The sequence below is a fragment of the Thamnophis sirtalis genome, unplaced genomic scaffold (genome assembly GCF_051295495.1).
Source record: "Thamnophis sirtalis isolate CommonGarterSnake01/CBP01778 unplaced genomic scaffold, rThaSir2_p1.2 scaffold_7, whole genome shotgun sequence".
Taxonomy (NCBI): Eukaryota; Metazoa; Chordata; class Lepidosauria; order Squamata; family Natricidae; genus Thamnophis; species Thamnophis sirtalis.
The window spans coordinates 97,206,622-97,223,893 of NW_028261387.1; positions in this window are offsets into that span (position 1 = coordinate 97,206,622).

Consider the following 17,272-nt stretch of genomic DNA (forward strand, 5'->3'; position numbering starts at 1 on the left):
CAAATTCAAAGCCCAACGGAGGGCTTAAAGCCCAGGCGCTTCCCCCGCATCTCTTCCCTTTTTTGTCCAGGAACTCAAGCCATGTGATCCTGATCATCAATAAACCTTTCCAGGCGACTTCCATGAATCCAGTGTCTTTTCCCCCACTTGTAACTGAACCCAGAAGGACATTCTTCCAATAGTAGGAAGCAAACAGTCATGAAGGACTGAGATGCCTGTACACACATTCAAAGTATGAGGAAGGACCTGAAGCCTCAGTAAGGGAGGGCAAGTAGGAGACTGTTGCCGTTACTGGATTACTGGATTTAATTCTTACTAACAGATGAAAAGATGGGGGAGGGGGTTGAAGTTGTGGAAACGGGGAAAGTGATCATGTCATATTCAACACAATGCAGACACAGGTAGTTCAACAAAATCAAACTAGCGTCTTAGACTCTAAGAGCTGATTTCTAACAAACTAGTAAAGAGTTTAGGAAGGATTCCATGGATGAAAATCCTAAAAGGGGGGGGGGAGGGGGACAACTGAAGATGCTTGGGAAACTGCAAAATCAAACCATAAAAGCCCAGATTTAACACAGTACCACGGAGGAAAAAAGGAGGCCCCATTTATAAATCGAGAGACAAAAAGGGTAAGTATAAAAAATGGAAAGTGGGACAAAACTAAAACCAGCAATTAGCCTGGATCAGAAAGGATGGAGTCAGGAATGCTAAGGCTCAGAATGACCTTGCAATAAATGCCAGGAATAACAGCAGAATAATAGAATTGGAAGGGACCTTGGAAGAGATCATCTGGTGACTCTAGTCCAATCCCCTGCTCAAGGAGGAGATACCATTATATCATTTCAGACAAATGGCTGCCCAATCTCTTCTCAAAAACCTCCAGGGTTGGAGCATTCACCATTTCTGGAGGCAAGCCAGTCCACTGAGTGTCCTAACTGTCAGGAAGTTTCTCCTTAGTTCTAGGTTGCTCTTCTCCTTGATTAGTTTCCGTGTGTTGCTTCTTGTTCTGCCTTCTGGTGCTTTGGAGGAGAGATTTACCCCGTCTTATTTATATTTCACACTTCTTAACCACCCATCCCCCACAGAGAGGGCCTCCTCTTTTTGGTGGCCCCATAGATATTGGAAGACTGCTATCATGTCACCCCAGTCCTTTTATTCACTAGGCTAGACATATCCAATTCCTGCAACCATTCTTCATATATTTTAGCCCCTCCTAATTATCTTTGTTGTTTTTCTCTGCACCCATTGCATCCAATTTTGATCACCCCAATATTCAATCGATGTTAAGATTTTAGAAGTCTCAACATCTTTTCTATTGTGACTTACACTGGATGCAATATTCCAAGTGTGGTCTTACCCAGGCATTCCAAAGTGATGCTAAGTCTTCATGTGATCCCTCTGTTAATGCAGCCTAGAACTGCATCAACTGTTTTGGCTGCGGTGGCACATGGCTGACTCGTATTTAAGTGATTGTCCACTAAGAGTCCAAGGTCCCTCTCACAATTCCTGCTATTGAGTCAAGTTTCACCTCAACTGTACCTTGTACATTTGGTTTCTCTTGCCAAGTGTAAAGCCTTACTTTTCTCCCTATTGAATTTCATTTTGTTATATAGGGCCCAGTGTCCAAGTCTGTTGAGATCCTTCTGGAAGGATCAGAAGACAAATAGCGCAGTGTTGGCTATTTCTGCCAACTGGGTATCATCTGCAAATTTGATGAGTTCCCCTTCTATTCCCTCATCTAAGTCATTTATGAAGATATTGAAGAATACTGGGCCTAAAACTGAATTTTGTGGCACCCCACTGATCACCTCCCTCCATGTGGATGTAGTACCTTTAAGGACAACTCATTGAGTCCAATTGTTCAGCCAGTTACAAATCTATATGGTGGTGATGCTGTTTAACTCACATTTTTCTATTTTACCAAGAAAGAGACTGCGGTCTGTTTTCTTAAATGCTTCACTGAAGTCCTAATACACTAGAGCCGTAGCATTTTGCTGATTCACTAATTTAGTTAGTTTGTTAAAAAAAAATAACATTTGTCTGGCATGATCTGTTTTTGACAAACCCAAGTTGGCGTCTGGGTATCACTTTGGTTGCTTCTCAGTGTTCACAGATTCAGAATAACAGAGTTGGAAGACTCATGGCTTGATTGTCAGTTCCAGGATCTTCCCAGGTATTGATGGCTGTGTAGTTACCTGGATCCGTTCTCCCACCCTGCCCCCACGTTTTGAAGATGGGAACCACGTCAACTCTTCCCCTGTCGTCTGACGGTTCCCTGGTGCTTCAGGATCTTTGAAAGATACATTTCAGTGGTTCCAAGTTCTGTGGTGGTTCAGGGGTTCTGCCAGCTCCTTCAGAACCCTTGGGTGCAATCCATCTGGAGCTGGAGATTTGAACTCATGCCAAGTCAATAGGCGATTACCATTTTCTTGCCTATTTTGACTTTTATTCCTAATTTGTCTTTTTACGGCAGGGATCTCTAACCCCCAGCCTGTGGCCCGTTGGAGACCAGGTTGAACATGCGGCGGGTGAGCACACAAAGCTGCATTTGCACAAGCAGTGGGTGCGCACCAAGGGTGGGTTCTGACAGTTGCTACTGCCGGTTTGCTCATGGCTGTGTGTGCATGCTTGATGCGTGCTGTGCGCAGTGCAATAAAAATGGCTCCGTGCATGCGCAGAAGCAAAAAACAAGATGGCAGCGCCTGCCCGGAGAACCGGTTCAGGGCTGCCGGTTACAGTGACCCAGGCCATCAAACCACTACCGGTTCAGCTGAACCGGTAGGAACCCACCACCAGTGTGCACGCAAAATCATCCCCTGCAGCTGCCGGTCCGTGGACCGGGAAAGTTTGGGGACCACTGTTTTTCAGTGGGTTTTCCCACTGTTTTTCAGGGTTACAACTGCCCTGGGCCATTATGGCCTCCGTTTGAAGGACCATCAAACCATTATTTAACCATCTAACTGACTGAATTGCCACCCCTATTGTTATGCTGAACGCTGAATTGCTGCGTCTGTGGGAAGAGCTAGGGACGGCCTTGGCTGCCCCCTGGCCGACGTTCTTTTTTTCCTTTCTGTCTCTGCTAAGAGAACGCTGAGAACGCTGACAATATTGAAAAAACAGAGCGACTGCTGAGAATACCCAGAGAGAGAGCACTGAATGCTGTGGAGCTTTGTTGGTGTCATTACTCAAGTAGCTGGGCGAATTGAACCATCTCACGAACTTTGCTGTGCTACCCGTGGCGAGAGGCGGGCGGAGACTTCCCGACCACCGGGGCCGAAGGGGCCTGTTGGAGCCTGGAAGAGCTGCTGAGACCGTTTTGGCTGCCGTGGAAGTGGCTATCGGAGACTGTTTTGGGGGGACCCGACCCCCCCAGGTTGTCTGATGCTTCCATCTGCTGTTTGTGCTGCTGCAGGGTCAGGCTAGGGACAGGGTAGGGTTAGTTTAGAATTATAGGCTGGGGTTAGTTTAATTTAAGGTTAGGATTAAGGTTAGGGTTAGGGTGAGGGTGGGGGTGGGGTTGCTAGCCTGATGGCCTACCGACGGGCTGCCTCCAAAGGGAAGGGGCGGGGGAGTGGCCATTGCTATCCGGCAGTCGTTAGTTCCTCGTAGGATCCCTGCTCCGGAGTTTGTTGGGTGTGAGTCCTTGCTGGTGAAGTTGGACCTTGCGGGCAAGTGGGCTTGTTGTTAACTTACCTGCCTCCCAACAGCGTGACGACAGCCCTTCCCTCGCTCCTCGAGTCAGTAGCTGAGCTGGCAGTTGAGTTCCCCAGACTTGTGATACTGGGGGACTTCAATCTGCCTTCGCTTGGCGAACACTCTGATGGAGCGCAGGAGTTCATGGCTTCCATGACAGTCATGGGCTTGACCCAAGTAATCCAGGGTCCGACTCACTCAGCGGGTCACACACTCGACCTCGTATTTCTCTCGGAGCAGTGGAACTGTGATCTTGGTTTGAGGGGCAGTGAGATCTTGCCCCTGTCATGGTCGGACCACTTCCTATTGAGGCTTGACTTCCGGAGACCAATCCCATGCTGTAGGGAGGAGGAACCGATTAGGTGGTTCCACTCCAGGCACCTTATGGATCCTCAGGGCTTCCAGACGGCGCTTGGTGTTATGCCTAATACTCTCGCCTGCAGTTCGGTGGAGACCTTAGTTGCTACTTGGAACTCGGCAGCGTCTGAGGCTCTCCACCGGATTGCGCCTTTACGGCTGATCCGCGGCAGTGGATCCATGAGGGCCCCTTGTTTTACCGAGAACCTCCGGGAGATGAAGCGCCAAAAGAAATGCCTAGAGCGCCGCTGGAGGTCCAGTAAATCCAAGTCAGACCGAGCACTATTAAAAGCTTGCATCGGAGCATACCTCTCGGCAATACGGACAGCCAAGAACACCTATGTTGCCGCTCTGATAGCATCTGCTGAGTCACGCCCTGCCGCCCTGTTTAGGGTGACCCGCTCCCTCCTAAATGGGAGGGTTGCGGATAACCCCCTACAAGGTAGAGCAGAGGAATATGTCCAGTTCCTCGTGGACAAAGTTGCTTGGCTTCGGATGGACCTGGACTCCAATTGCGCAGAGCCAGCCGGGGTACCGGGGGAAGGTCTTGAATGACATCTCTGGACTGACTTTTAACTTGCTGCTCCTGATGAAGTGGACAAGGCCATGGGAGCGGTGAGTGCTGCCACATGTGTACTGGGCCCGTGCCCCTCCTGGCTGGTCGCGAACAGCAGGGAGATGACGCGGGGCTGGATCCAGGCGATGGTGAATGCCTCTCTTCGGGAGGGCTTCTTCCCACCGGCATTGAAGGTAGCGGTGGCGAGACCCCTCCTGAAGAAGCCATCACTGGACCCAGCCAGTTTGAACAACTACCGTCCAGTCTCCAACCTCCCCTTCATTGGGAAGATTGTTGAGAAAGTGGTAGCCTCTCAGCTCCGACAGTCCTTGGATGAAGCCGATTATCTGGATTCCTTTCAGTCCGGATTCAGGCCTGGCTACAGCACGGAAACCGCTTTGGTCGCACTGACCGATGATCTCTGGAGAGCCAGGGATGGAGGTCACCCCTCCATCCTAGTGCTTCTTGACCTCTCAGCGGCCTTCGATACCATCAACCATGGTATCCTTCTGTGACGGTTACGAGAGGTGGGGGTGGGAGGCACCGTCCTTCGGTGGTTCTCCTCCTACCTCTTGGACAGGTCGCAGTCGGTGTTGGTCGGGGGGCAGAGGTCGACCCATAGGCCCCTGAAATATGGGGTCCCACAGGGTTCAGTCCTATCCCCCCTGCTATTTAATATCTACATGAAGCCACTGGGTGAGATCATTTGACGGCACGGGATAAAATACCATCAATACGCGGACGATACCCAGTTGTATCTGTCCGCCCCGTGCCAACTCAGTGAAGCGGTTGACATGATGTGCCAGTGCCTGGAGGCTGTCAGGATCTGGATGAGGGTCAACAAGCTTGCTGTCAGCTTCTGCTTTGCTGCTGCTTCAGCTGCCATGAAACGGGAAGGGGGGGGCGTGTATGTGGGAGGGTTTTAATTAATGTGCTGGAGGACTGTTGGAGGAATGTTCTAGGATGTGCCAGTCGTTGGGATTGCGCATGCGTACGTGTTTCCCGCCTGCATCAACGGCCTTCACATTCCATCTTGGCCTGTCCTTTTGAAGTTATCTCACACCTGACATTTGAAGGACTTATGATTGGACTGGAGCTTTGATCCTAAGGGGGGGGAACGGGCTTTGCTATATATCAATTGCTTTCGCGCCATATTATTCAGATTTTGCTTCACTGCTGCTCGCTTACCATTTGTAATTAGTAAAAGTACTTTGGATTTCCAACCCATGGAGTCTCTTGGTTTTCTTTCCTAATTATGGAATGGAGTGGGGCGTGACAAGAAGCAAAATCTGAAAATATCCCTTTCCAGGAGATTTTACGTCTACCGAGAAGGGAAATAATGTCTTCTCCGACCAGAGAGGAGGAAGGCGCCGTTGGAGGGACGGATTCCAGTGAACTGGGACCTCCCGACCTTTCTTTACACCAGCCCAGCCCCTCTGACCGACCTTTGCACGAAGATTTATTTCAACTGCAAATTTCCAGTCAGCCTGAACCTTCCCCCTTACCCCGTTGGTCAACTTCAGTGGGGCAAAGAGAAATAGAGACAAGCTGGAATGCTGGACTCACCCAAAGACCACCTCAACAAACTTCGCTGGAGCCAGGGGCCGTGAGAAAACCTCAGGGGGGTGAGTTCCATGAATATTGGAGCCAAAGAGGTGATGAAGCAGAATGGAGAAATTATCAGCACCAGGGCCCCGTGAGAAGACCCCAGCAGAGTGAGTTACCTGATTATTGGAGTCAAACATTTTTGGAGGACAGGAGGGGGGAGGAGGAAAGAGACTGGAGAAATTGGCAACGTTACCCACGCCAGGATTCTCCCCCACCCCCCCCTCGGCCTGTATCACCCCCTGCGGCTAGAGGTTTCGCTGATCAAAGAGCACCTCCACCCCAGGCCCCCCCCCGAAGACATCGTATGGCTAAAATCCCTCCTTTGCCTGTGCGTTTTAATGGGGCTTCTGCTAGCCTCGCCTCCTTTCTTATGCAGGTTTTTAACTACATGGAGATTTATGGCCGGGACTTTGAATCTGACATTTTAAGGGTCAGAATGGTCCTTTTGTCTTTGGATGGTGAAGCAGCTGCGTGGTCGACTGCTTTGCATATGTCTGGTTCTCCCCTCTTGGGGAATTTCAACCGTTTTATGGCAGCTTTCCGTCGACGTTTTGATGACCCGTTGACTGAGAAGCGAAACAAATTGAAGTTTTTAACTTTTGACCAAGACGACAGGCCTGTCGCCGAATACATCCAGGAATTTCAATGTCTCTCTCAGTACATGAGAGGCTGGGGGGAGGATGCGATGCTGGACAGATTTGCTGAAGGCTTAAACCCTGAAATTTATCAACAATGTGTTAACCGTAACCTGCCGAGACGCTTAATCACTTGGTTTGAGCATGCGGCTGACGCTGAGCTTGACTTAATTCGTCTGCGGTATGCCACTGAAGAAAAAAGGAAGCGGAAAGAAAGGGCTGCCAAGGCCCTCCCCCCTCCTGCTACTCAAGTGTTTTCCAAACGCCGAGGCGACGCGAGGGAGCCCCCTTCTGGCTCCTCCAGACCTTTAACATGTTTTCGCTGTGGCAAGCTTGGGCATACCGCCCCCCTCTGTCGGGCGAAATCACCCCTCTCCGCCCAACCCCCTCCCAGACGTGAGGAGAAGCCTGCCAGAGGCTCTGAAAAGAAAAAGAGGGAAACAGCTTTCGCTGGTGAAACCAACCCCCCTCCTCTTGCTCAACCATTGAAGGATGACGCGGATGCTAACTCCTCTTCTTCTGATGACTCAGATGACGACGCTTCACCTCGCTGGGTGAGTTCAAACAAGGGGCCCCTTCTACTCCCTATTGAATTAAAAGTTCCTCCTGAGGGAACACCTGCCACCCTCCTAGCATTACTGGATTCCGGCTGTTCCCGGTCCATGATCAACCCAGCCATGGTTGAGAAATTAGGCCTCAAATTGCGCACTTTGAAAACCCCTATTGTTTTTTGCCAGATAGACGGATCCATTGCAGGGGGGGGGCCCGCCCATTTTTTTACTGAGCCTTTGGAAATGACAATGGGTACCCACACTGAATTAATCTCTTTTGTGGTCGCACCTGGCATGGACAGACCACTTATTTTGGGCATCCCATGGCTCCGGAAGTGGAACCCTCACATAAATTGGCGGACAGGCCGCTTGCGTATTCGCTCCAAAGTGCCTCCAGTGGGGGAGGGCTCTCCAAACCAACCTGACGTCACTAACGTTCCTGAAGTGGCCGCTAGGGGGCAGGAGAGGATTGCAGGAGAGGAGAAAATTCCGAAAGAATATTTGGATCTTAAGGAAGTCTTCAGCGAGCAATCTTCAGACATTCTACCCCCCCACAGGCCTACTGATTGCTCCATTGACATTTTGCCCGGGGTCAAACTCCCAAAACCCCGCATTTACTCCATGTCACCCAGGGAAATGGAGGAGATGCGTTCTTTCATTGACAAAAATTTGAAACGTGGTTTCATTGAACCGGCCCGCCCCAAAGTGGCGGCCCCTGTGCTATTTCGTGAGAAGAAAGATGGGTCTCTTCGTTTATGTTGTGACTTTAGAAATTTAAACGCCATCTGTTCTCAAAACCTCTACCCACTACCCTTGATGAAGGACTTATTGGCACAATTGGGGAAGGGACGCATCTTCACAAAATTGGACCTGCGAGAAGCTTACTATAGAGTACGCATCAAGGAAGGGGACGAATGGAAGACCGCGTTCAATTGCCCTCTTGGTTGTTTCCAGTTCCGGGTTATGCCTTTTGGCCTACAAGGGGCTCCTGCTGTATTCATGCAATTTATTAATGAGATCCTACACGACCACCTCTATAAGGGCGTTATCGTATATCTGGACGATATCCTCATTTATACCCGCTCTTACGACCACCACGTCAACCTGGTGCGCACTGTTTTGAAAAAACTCCGTGCTGCCAACCTGTATGCCAAGTTGTCTAAGTGTGAGTTTCACCAAACTACTATTGACTATCTGGGCTATCGTATCTCCCCTGATGGCGTTGAAATGGACCCTGAAAAAGTGAAGGCAGTCACTGAATGGGACGCTCCCAAAACGCGTAAACAGTTGCAAAAGTTTTTGGGTTTCGCTAATTTCTACCGTCAATTTATTCCCTCTTTTGCCGACATTGCTCTACCCATTACTAATTTGCTCAAAACTAAAGGCGACCCGAAACCAAAACCCAGTAAGCCTCTGGACTGGACCATGGAATGCCAGGCGGCATTCGAAAAGCTTAAACGCCTTTTTGCAGCTGAACCAGTTCTTAAACATCCTGATCTCGACCAGCCGTTCGTTGTCCAGGCGGATGCCAGTGATGTCGCCGTGGGGGCTGTTCTGCTCCAAGCCAATGACCAAGGTAACTTGCAACCTTGCGCGTACACCTCACGTAAACTCACTGACACGGAACGGCGCTGGGCGGTCTGGGAGAAAGAGGCTTTTGCAGTCCGTTGGGCCCTCGCTACTTGGCGCCACTTCCTTGAAGGCTCTAAGCACCCATTTGAAGTGTGGACTGACCACAAGAATTTGGAAGCGTTGCGCACACCGCGCCGTCTCTCCCCAAAGCAGATGCGTTGGGCCCAATATTTTAACCGTTTCAATTTCACTCTGAAGTATATCCCGGGCGGAAAGAACTTCATGGCCGATGCTTTGTCCCGGTTACCTCAGTATAATTGTTCCAAACTGAGTATCGTCCAACCGCTCTTGGCAGCTCCGGTGCTCACACGTCAACAGACCAAGGCCCAAAAGGACGTGCCTCACGATCTGCTTTCTGACCTCAAAGCAGCTCTTCCTCAAGACGACTGGTTCCTGAACCATCGGGACGAGTGCACCATGAGGGACGATCTACCGTGGATTGGTGCTAAATTATACATCCCCGCTTCCCTACGTCTTGTGGTCCTTCGTCGCGCGCATGACTCCAGGATGGCGGGTCATTTTGGGTTCGTCAAAACTTTGCACCTCGTGAAGAGACAATTCTGGTGGCCCTCTTTAAAAAAGGACATTGAACTTTATGTTTCCAGTTGCCCGGTTTGCGCTACCGCCAAAAAGCCACCGGGGAAACCACACGGACTTCTGCAGTCTGTCGCTCGCCCGGTTGCCCCGTGGAAGGAGATTTCTATGGACTTTATTGTGGAGCTTCCCGAGAGCCAAGGGCACACCGTCATCTGGGTGGTTACTGATTTGTTCTCCAAGCAAGTTCACTTCGTGCCTTGCCACAAGATTCCTTCCGCCAAGGCGTTGGCTAAATTGTTCCTTTCTCACGTATACCGCTTGCATGGGGTTCCCGACTGTATTATCTCCGATCGTGGAGTCCAATTCACATCTAAATTTTGGAAGGAGTTCCTCACGCGCATTGGCTCCGCCCAGGGCCTTAGCTCCGCCTACCATCCTCAGACTAATGGCGGCTGTGAACGTACTAATTCCGTTCTTGAACAATATTTACGTTGTTTCATCAATTACCAACGGGACGATTGGGTGGACTTGTTGCCGCATGCTGAAGTGGCTTATAACAATTCGGTTCACTCCAGCACGGGTTTCACCCCTTTCCGGGTCGTTTACGGCCAGGATTTTGTTCCTACCCCCGAACTGCCTACGGCCCAGCCTCAGGTTCCTTCCGTTGCGGACTGGAGTGAGCGTCTCAGTCGCCTCTGGCCCCTCACTCTTTCCACCTTGGACGCTGCCCATAAGGCTCATAAGAAGCAGGCTGATAAAAAACGCTCTCAGCCTTATGAGTACCACGTTGGAGATTTAGTGTATTTGTCCACAAAATTCTTGCATACTACACAAAAGTCGAAGAAATTGGGTCCCAAGTATGTTGGCCCTTTCCCCATTGTGAAGGTTATCAATCCTGTTTCTGTTCGTTTGCAATTGCCCAAACATCTCAACCGGGTCCATCCGGTGTTCCATATCAACCTCATTAAACCAGTTCGAGTCTCCGACCTACGGCCCGCGGATGACCCTCCACCTGCTCCGTTACTTATTGATGGCGACCGTCATTTTGAAGTCCGGGACATTCTGGATTCCCGTCGCCACCGTAATCGCATCCAATACCTTGTGGCTTGGAAACATTTTCCCCCCTCCCACACGGAATGGGTTGATAAGTCCCACGTTCGTGCCCCCCGCTTGCTGCGGAAATTTTATGCTTCTTATCCCGACAAGCCTTGACTTTTCTCTTTCCCTCTCTTGTTTGTTTGTTATTTGTCTGTCTTGTTTGTTTGTTTGTTTTTCTCTTCCAGGCCTGACAGCCTTTTTTCCGGGGGACGGCCGGATGTCAGCTTCTGCTTTGCTGCTGCTTCAGCTGCCATGAAACGGGAAGGGGGGGGCGTGTATGTGGGAGGGTTTTAATTAATGTGCTGGAGGACTGTTGGAGGAATGTTCTAGGATGTGCCAGTCGTTGGGATTGCGCATGCGTACGTGTTTCCCGCCTGCATCAACGGCCTTCACATTCCATCTTGGCCTGTCCTTTTGAAGTTATCTCACACCTGACATTTGAAGGACTTATGATTGGACTGGAGCTTTGATCCTAAGGGGGGGGAACGGGCTTTGCTATATATCAATTGCTTTCGCGCCATATTATTCAGATTTTGCTTCACTGCTGCTCGCTTACCATTTGTAATTAGTAAAAGTACTTTGGATTTCCAACCCATGGAGTCTCTTGGTTTTCTTTCCTAATTATGGAATGGAGTGGGGCGTGACACTTGCACTCAATCCAGACAAGACCGAGTGGCTGTTGTGTTTCCCTCCCAAAAATTTGGTTAGTAGTCCATCACTCAGGCTGGGGGGTGAAATTTTACACCCCTCAGACAGGGTTCGCAATTTGGGAGTCCTCCTGGACCCATAGCTGACCTTAGAACATCATTTCTCGGCTGTGACCAGGGGGACATTTGCCCAGGTTCGCCTGGTGCACCAATTGCATCCCTACCTGAACCGGGAGGCACTCGCAACAGTCACTCATGCCCTCGTGACCTCAAGACTGGACTACTGCAATGTGCTCTACATGGGGCAGCCCTTGAAGAACATTCGGAGACTTCAGCTCGTCCAGAATGCAGCCGCGCGAGCGATTGTGGGTGCACCTCGGTATACCCACATTACACCTATCCTCCGCAAGCTGCACTGGTTACCGATTGGTCTCCGGATACACTTCAAGGTGCTAGTCGTCACTTATAAAGCCCTTCATGGTATTGGACCTGGGTACTTGAGAGACCGCCTGCTGCCAATTACCTCCCAAAGACCAATTAGATCACACAGGGTTGGCCTCCTCCGGGTTCCGTCTACCAGCCAATGCCATCTGGCTACTACCCGGGGGAGGGCCTTCTCTGTGGCAGCACCGGCCCTTTGGAATGAACTCCCCGCCGAGATTCGGACCCTCACCTCTCTCCAGGCCTTCCGAAAAGCCGTTAAAACCTGGCTGTGTCGGCAGGCCTGGGGTTGATGAGTTCCCTTCCCCTCTCGATTGTGTGTCTGTTGGTTATTTTAAATGCTTGTATTTGTAGTTTTTGTGTTTCCCTTCCCCTCTTGGGTTTGTGAGCCGCCCTGAGTCCCGCTGGGAATAGGGAGGCATATAAATCAAACCAAACCAAACCAAAGTATTGTTTTTGATAGGTTGGATTGTTGTTTTCCCCCCCATTAATATTGACCAATTAATGATCAGTCAGCCATTTCCTTTCCTTTTTTTCTTGTTTTCTATAAGTTGAAAGAAGCTTTTAAAATTATTTTAGACATTTGTTGCAAGTCTTAAATCATTCTGAGCCTTAGCTTTCCTGGCTTAATTTTTGCAGGTTCAGGATAGTTGCTGATATTCTGCCTTAGTTGTGTGCCTCTCTTTCCACATTTTGGACTTGTCCTTTTTGTCCCAGTGAACCCCCTAGGCTGCATCAGAAGAGGGGTAGCATCACCAAGATCAAGTGTTAATACCACTTTAGCCGTGGTGATGCAGTTGCCTCAATGCAGTATTGCTGGCTGATTCTGCCACTGCCAGGAGTTCAATCCTGACCAGCTCAGGGTCAACTCAGCCTTCCATCTTTCTGAGGTGGGTAAAAGGAGAAGACCCGGACTGTTGGGGGCAAGATGCTGATTCTGTAAACAGCTTAGAGTTGTAAAGTGGTATTTGAGTCTTATTGCTATTTACGTTGCACTGGTAAGACTATGCTTGGAACACACTCTAGTTTTGATCACATGATACAAAAAAGATGCTGAGACTCTAGAAAAAGTGCAAAGAGCAACGAAGGTGATAAGGGCTCTGGAGACTAAACCATATGATGAACAGTTGAGGGAAGTAGGTATGTCTAGTCTGTGCCATCCATATGTTCCCTAGGCCATCCCTCTTCTAAACGTGCTGTCAGCGTTCCAAGTAACACACACACACACACACCAACAAAATCAAAACTCCAAGTTTCTGTAGTGGCAACAATATCGTATCTGCCCTCTTTTACTTGAATTTCTAATTCACTCTGTTTATTCCTCATACTCTGTGCATTGGTGTATAGACATTTGAGTCCATTTTGATTGACCCTGTGTTTACTGTCTACATAACCTGTGTTATGCCTGACTGCTCCTATTTTCTTGCCACTTGTATGATTCATGCACAAGGTATGGCACTCACTATTAAATGCTTGGTTTTGCTTGACGGCAGGAATGATAATCTTACCCGCACAAACATCTGTGTTACGTGCACTGATAACCCTATGAGTTTTAGATTGCTGGGGACAGAAATGTTCTGTATCAATTAATTCTCTGTCCCCACTGTTCAGTTTAAATGTTTATTTAATGTTTATTTATTTAAATGTGAATTTAATGCCAAGTAACTCAGTCCCTTTCTTGGATGGGTGCAAACCATCTCTTTTGTACAGTTTTTCATTGGACCAGGTGCAGGCATCATGACTATAGCAATAGCAATAGCAGTTAGACATATACCGCTTCATAGGGCTTTCAGCCCTCTCTAAGCAGTTTACAGAGTCAGCATATCACCCCCACAGTCTGGGTCCTCATTTCACCTACCTCGGAAGGATGGAAGGCTGAGTTAACCTTGAGCTGGTGAGATTAGAACCGCTGAACTGCAGATAACAGTCAGCTGTAGCGGTCTTCAGTACTGCACCCTAACCACTGCGCCACCTCGGCTCTAATAAAACCAAAGCCTTCCCTTTTATACCACCCCCTTAGCCACACATTAAACTCTGCTACAGGGTGGCCCAGATGATCAAAGGCCTGGTTTGGCTAGTCTAAGGAGAAGAAGAATTAGCAGTGATATTGTAGCAGTATTCCAATATTTGAGGGGCTGCCACAAAGAAGAGGGGATCAAATTATTCTCCAAAGCATATCGGAGGGCAGGAGAAGAAACAATGGTTGGAAACTAATTAAAAAGAGAAACAATCTGGAATTAAGGAGAAATTTCCTAACAGTGAGGACAATTAACCATTGGAACAGCTTGCCTTCAGAAATCATGGGCACTCCATCACTGGAAGTTTTTAAGAAGAGACCAGACAGTCACTTGTCTGAAATGGTATCGGACAGGTTCTCCTGCTTGAGCATGGGACTGGACTAGAGGACCTCCAAGGCCCCTTCCAGCTCTAATCCAGTCCAGTCTTGTCTAGTCTTAACAAAGAAGAACTAGGGGTGACATGTTAGCAGTCTTCCTGTAAGGACTTGCCTCTCCCCTCCGCTCAAGAAAGTAGAATGCTTGAAGCACTTAGCATTTCAAACAGAAACTATTATTGAAAGGAAAGTGATAGAAAGATAAAGAAAGGTTTCAAGGTTCAAGGTTTATTAGCATTTGTATATGCCGCCCACTCCCTAGAGACTCTGGGCGGCTGAAAGCATGATCTGAAGATTCCCGTCCAATTCCATTAGGTTAAAGGGTTCCACCACAAAACAGCGGAGTACAAAATCGCGCTCGACGAAAGCGCGCATTTGACGTCATCACAGTGCGACGAAAACATCGCGCTGTGATCGAAAAATGTAAAAATAAAGCGAACCCTAACCCTAACCTAACCCTAAACCTAACCCTTAACCTAACCCTAAATCTAACCCTAAACCTAACCGTTAACGTAACGCTAAACCTAACGCTAACCCTTAACCTAACGCTAAACGTAACGCTAACGCTCTAAACCTAACCCTAACCCTTAACCTAACTCTAACCCTAAACCTAAACCTAACCCTTACCTTTATGTGAATCTGCTTGCTTTAATTTTAATTTTATTTAAATTTTTATTTTTTTTCGTCGCGCTGTGATGACATCACATGCGCGCTTTCGTCGATCGCGATTTTGTCCTCCGCGGTTTTGACGGTCACGGGTTAAAGCAGTTAGAAACCCCTCCCCTCAGTCTGGTATTGAATAGGCCAATCCGCAGGTGTGGTTGTTTTGAGGATCGCAGGCTGAGTAGGTGTTAAGAAGCTGTTCTTAGGCGTCGCTTGCTGGAGGCTCTGGAGCTAAGACAAAACAGATGGCCCTCCCCCTTTTACATTCCCAAAAAGGTAAATCAAACTACAGGATAGATGGGCACTAGGAAAAAGGCTATAAACTAAGGAATGAAACCAGGCCCCCTCCCCACCAGAATGGCAGCATCCCCATAGGGATCTATGGGACCTGACATGCTGCCTCCCTGGGAATAGGAGAAGTCCACCTGGAAAACACAATGAGAAGGCAGAGCAATGAGTTATTTGGGTTTATCAGGGTATTGTGCATGAAATCTTTTCAGTAAGTTGAGGGGTTCTAACATGATTCTTAGCCACCCACTCATTCTGCGATGGGGGAAAGTGTTTCCAGGCAAGTAGGTATTGTGTGGTGCCATGGTGTGTGCGTGAGTCCAGAATTTCCTTAATTTTGAAATGTTGTTCACCTTCAGTCATGGCAGGTGGAGGTGGAGTGTCTATTGGTGGCCTGAGTGAGGAGGTAATTTTGGGTTTCAATAGACTGCAATGAAATATGGGGTGAACCTGAGGGGTTTTGGCAGCAGCAGCAACTCAACTGTCAGTGGGTTGATGATTCAGGCGATAGGAAAAGGTCCTATTTGAGGGGCTGTCACAGAGAGGGGAGAGGAATCAACCTATTCTCCTAAGCACCTGAAGGCAGGATAAGAAGTGATAGCTAGAAGATCATTAAAGAAAGGTCCAACCTACAAGGAGCCAGAAATTGTGGGTGTCCCATCACTGGGGGTTTTGAAGAAGAGAACCATTTGACCAGAGTAGCAATAGCAATAGCAATAATAGCAATAGCAGTAGACTTATATACCGCTTCCTAGGGCTTTCAGCCCTCTCTAAGCGGTTTACAGAGAGTCAGCATATTGCCCCCAACAATCCGGGTCCTCATTTTACCCACCTCGGAAGGATGGAAGGCTGAGTCAACCCTGAGCCGGTGAGATTTGAACCGCTGAAGTGCTGATCTAGCAGTAGCCTGCAGTGCTGCATTTAACCACTGCGCCACCTCGGCTCTTATGCTTGTCTTAAGGTCTTATGCTTGAGCAAGGAATTGGACTAGAAGACCTCCAAGGTCCCCTCCTTCCTCCATGCTGTTATTCTATGTTCTATGTCATTCATGGTTTTTAGAGCCAGAAAGAGAGGCAAGGTGTTCCATAGAGCCGGGGCAGCAGCAGAGAGGATTCTCTCCCCAGATCTCACCAGCCAAAATTCTTTTAACCAGCAGGGTCTACAACATACTTTCCTCTTTTGACCAGACTGGGTAGAGATAAGACTCCAAGTCACTCGGTCCCATGAGATGGTCTTTAAAGGTAATAACTGGCACCTTGAATGGGCACCTGGAAGCGTCTGAGGTCTCCTGGTTTCTCCTGGTCACTTACTCAGTTTTTGCCATCTAAAATCAGCCATCGGCCTATCACCTCCATTGACGTTTTCTTGCTATTGGCATATTTGAAGGGATTCGTCTTCCTAAATTTTGCCTCTCTTGCCAACCTTTGCTCATGTTCTACCTTTGCCTTCCTGGCTCATCCAGACTTTTCTGGACAGAAGTTTGGAGAGATCTCTGTTTGTAGGGCCCTCTCCCGTTTCCCATAAGCATCTTTTCTCTTCAGCTTCAGCTTCTTGTGAGCCTCTTCTCCAACCATGTCAGCTTCTTTAGATAATTTTCTTCTTCGCTGATGTGATGCCATCCTTAATTTCCTTTTCAAAATATCCCAACTGCCTACAAAACCTTTGCACTTAAGTTTTCCTTCCCAGAATACCTTATTTCCGGTTTCTCTTGGTTTATAAAAATTTGCCTTCCTAAAATCCATAGTTTGAGCATCACCATTTTCTACCCAGTTTTGTTTTGTTTTTTAAATCAGGAGATTGTGCACATGAGAAGGGGAAGCGAAGGGACACAAAGGAGTGGGGCGGTGGTGGTGGTAGGTGGGGGAGGGGAGAAAGGCCGGGGTGTGCTGATATTGCTGATGTCTCTTCCTTCCTTCCTCCCTGCTGCTGGTTCTGGACTTCCCTCTTTTAGCCCAAAAAGAAAACTTGTGAATGCACAGAGATCTCTTGCGCAATTCTGGGCATTTCTTGCCAAAGAGAACAGGGTGGGGAGAGTGAAAGAGGAAGGGGAGCTGTTACTGAGTTGGTCTCCCCCCCCCCCCCCGCGCCCCAGACAGAAGCCTTTGGGTGGGAGAATCAAGCTCACTTTTTGCCCTCCCCCTGAGAGCAGCCAGATAAGAACAGGGAAGGGACCG